The sequence below is a fragment of the Grammomys surdaster genome, unplaced genomic scaffold (genome assembly GCF_004785775.1).
Source record: "Grammomys surdaster isolate TR1022 unplaced genomic scaffold, NIH_TR_1.0 170, whole genome shotgun sequence".
NCBI classification, from domain to species: domain Eukaryota; kingdom Metazoa; phylum Chordata; class Mammalia; order Rodentia; family Muridae; genus Grammomys; species Grammomys surdaster.
Window position 1 is genome coordinate 15306735 of NW_021604618.1, and position 4191 is coordinate 15310925.

Below are 4191 nucleotides of genomic sequence, written 5' to 3' on the forward strand. Positions count from 1 at the left end.
AAACTTACTGCTTTGTAGTTTCTTATTAATTTCATCATGGAAAATGGAAAAAGAGTAATAGGATAAATTATATGGAAAGTATACAAATCTAAAGGGGATAGATATTCATTACCTGGTTGACCATAAAACTTTTTATTTAAAAATTATATAAAGAATAAACACCAAAGATCTCACCAATGTGGTGAAAATTTAAATCCACACTTAATAATAAATGTAAATATGTTGACTAATAATTGATGACACTAAAAGTATATTTTCTACTTATCCTTTACCCTAATCCAAAACTGATGGATCTTATATTTGAAAACAGGACATACACAACTATCCAGTTCTGCTCATGTTTGCTACCTGTGGTTTTTGTATATATGTATATGTACATGTATGTGTACACATGCATATATGTGTGTATAAACATATATGAAACAAAAGTCTTGCAGACTTACTCATTAGTCATCACACGGGGCCTGTTCTCCTCACAGAATGTTTCACTATGTCAAATTAACACATGCTGTTTAGCAGCAGGCGATTAATAAAGGATTAATAGCTAGAGTTCCTTTCTCTGGCCAGTCAGCCAGCAGCCCCTCCCTGGCCAGGCTACACAAATGTTCATGCATACCTACACAAATAGACAAAAAGACATAAACATTTGTTAAATGGATGAATGGGACAGACTCCCCAAACCCAACACTTCTTTTCTCTGGCCTTTTTATAGACAAAAGTTTTTAGAAAATTACCCTATAGATAGAATGTTACACAAAAAAGAAGTCATGGGGGATGTTGATACTAAGTTCAAAACAGTATATTATTCTGTAAGGTCTTTATAAGTTCAAAGCAATAGTTTCACATGGCCTTGCCTTATCATAGTACACACCTGTGACTTCATCCTTGGACATGAATGTTTTTCCTTGAACAAAAATTTGTCGCAAGCCTATTTCTCCTTTTAGTGTAATGGTGAAAGCTCATTGTATTCCTTCTTATACAGCCTTTACTTACTATTTATGAGGAGTAAGCATGTTCTATTCTTGATTCTAACTTTATTACATCTTGCTAGCAAAACAACTAAAATCATATCTTAAAACTTTCTACCTAAAAATCAGATCAGAAATTCTATAAACTCATTCATCTAAACAGTATTAAGCCATGGAAGTTCATCTGTATGTTGATCTGCAGTAAATTTACTTACTATTGTTTGCTAATGCCCAGGAATCCTTAGGCTATCTAATAGTGATAGGAAACCAGTATCAGCTGCTTTTAAATGTGGATACCCTTGAATTTTGAGCATAGATGTACATAATTGAGATGTTCTCTTGGTAGATTTTTCCTTTAATGAGTATAAAGTGTCCTTCCCTATATCTTCAGATTACTTTAGTTTGAACGTCTATTTTATTAGATATTAGAATGGCTACTACAGCTAGTTTCTCAGGTCCATTTGCTTGGAAAACCATTTTCTATACCTTTGTACTGAGATAATGACTACCTTTGTTGCTAAGATGTTTACTGTACATAGCAGAATGATAGATTCTGTTTATGCATTAATACTGTTAGCCTATGTCCTTTTACTAGAGAATCATGTCCATTGATATTGAGAGTTATTAATGACCAATTATTGTTACTTCCTGTTATTTTGATATTAGTGGTGGTTAAGAGTGTTTTTGTTTGTGTGTGTGTGTGTCTCTCTCTTCTATTGATTTTAATGGTGTGACAATATTTGTGTTTTCTTTAGTATAGTTATCCTCATTGGGTTAGAGTTTTCCATCTACTACCCTCTGTAGGGCTAGATTAGTGGAAAGGTATTGTTTGAATTTCCTGGTTATACTAATCTGGGCTGACATTTGTGGTCTGTTGGGGTCCACAGAACTTTGCCCAGGCCCTTCTAGCTTGTAGAGTCTCAGATGAGAAATTGGGTGTAATTGTCACAGACTGCCTTTATACATTACTTGGGCCTTTTTCTCCTACTGCTTTTATAATTCTCTCTATGCTCTGTGTATTTAGTATTTGATTTTTATGTGGAGGAAGGATTTTCTTTTCTGGTCCAATCTAATTGGTGTTCTGTAAGCTTCTTGTACATGTATAGGCATCTTTCTTTAGGTTAGGGAAATTTTCTTTTATGATTTTCTTGAATATGTTTTCTAGTCCTTTGAGCTTGAAACTTTGGTTTTCTATTCCTATTATTCTTAGGTTTGGTCTTTTCATAGTGTCCCAAATTTCCTGGATATTTTATGTCATAAACTTTTTAGATTTTGCATTTTTAGACCCAGCTGGAATAGCCAGCAGATCTAACTCTGCAGCCAGGCTGGCAGGCATATCCAACTAGGATGGGTAGTCAGTCAGGGTTCCAAACTGGTTTGTTTTGGGCTCCCTGAAGGTTTCCAAGTGGAGGCATGAAGCTCTTGGGGTCCCGTAAGCTGAGGAGCAAGACCAGAACTAAAAAATGGGCCCAATGATTCTTAAAATTTCATCAGTATCTGTTATGTCTCACTTTTCATTTCTGATTTTGTAAATTTGGATATTCTCTCTCTGCATTTTAGTTAATTTGACTTAGGTTATATCTATCTTAATTTTCTCAAAGAATCATCTCTTGGTTTTGTTAATTCTTTGAATTGTTCCCTTTGTTTCTACTTGATTGATTTTAGCACTGATTTGGATTATTTTCTACCTTTTACTCTTCTTGGGTATGATTACTTCTTTTGGTTCTATAGGTTTCAGGTGTGCTTTTAAATTGCTCATATGAGACCTCTCCAATTTACTTATGAAAACACTTAGTGCTGTGAACTTTGCTTTTAGCACTACTGTCATTGTGTCCCATAAGTTTGTGTATGCTGTGTCTTAATTTTAATTGAAATCTAGAAAGTCTTAAATTTCTTTTTGCTTCCCTGACTCAGTAGTCATTTAGTAGAGAGTTGTTCAATTTCCATGAGTATGTAGGCCCTCTGTTGTTTCTGTTGTAGTAATTCATCATTAATTCATGGTGACCTAATAAGAAACAAGGAGTTATTTCAAATTTCTTGTATCTGTTGAGGCTTGCTTTGTAATTGATTATATAGTCAATTTTTGGGAAAGTTCTATGTATTGCTGAGAAGAAGGTACATTTTTTTGTGTGTTTGGGTGAAATATTCTGTAGATATCTGTTAGATCCATTTATTTCTACCCTCTGTTGGTTTCATTATTTCTCTGTTTAATTGTTTTCTCAATGACATGTCCATTGGTGAGAAAAGAGTGTTGAAATTTGGCACTATTAATATGTGTGGTTTGATGTGTGGTTTAAGCGTTAGTGATGTTCCTTTTGTGAATTTGGGTGCCCTTACATTTGGAGCATAGGATTTAGAATTGAGATGTCGTCGTAGATTTTTCCTTTGATGGTTATGAAGCGTCCTTTGATGGCTATGAAGTGTCTTTTCCCATCTCTTTTGATTAATTTTTGTTGAAAGTCTATTTTATTAGATATGATAATAACTACTCCAGCTTGTTTCTTGGGTCTATTTGCTTGGAAAACCTTTTTTAGCCCTTTACACAGAGGTAATATGTATGCAGAAGAATGATGGATGCTCTTTTTGCATCCATTCTTTTAAACTGGATGTTTTATTGGGGGAATTGAGTTCATTGATATTGAGAAATACTAATGACTAATAACTGTTAGTTCCTGTTATTTTAATGTTGGTCATGTTAGTGTGTGTGTGTGTGTGTTTGTGTGTGTGTGTACTTCCGTTATCTTGTTTCTGCTGGTGTGAAATTATATATTTCCTGTGTTTTATTGTGTGTCATAAATTTCCTTGGATAGGAGTTTTTCTTCTAGTATTTTCTGTAGGGCTGGATTTGTGGATGGATATTGTTTAAATTTGGTTATGTCTTAGAATATCTTGTTTTCCTCATCTATGGTGATTGAGACTTTATCTTGGTATAATAGTCTAGGTTGCATCTGTGGTTTCTGAGAAGCTGCAAGACATCTGTCTAAACCCCTCCAGTTTTTAGAGTCTCTGTTGAGAGGTCTTGTGTAATTCTAATAGGTATGCATTTATAAATGTTACTTGGCCTTTTCCCTTTGCAGCTTTTAATATTCTTTTTTGTTGTTCTGTACATTCAATGGTTTGATTATTATTATATGTTCAGTGGATTTTCTTTTCTGGTTCAATCTATTTGGTGTTCTGTAAACTTCTTGTATGTTTATAGGCATCTTTTTCTTTAGGTTGGGGC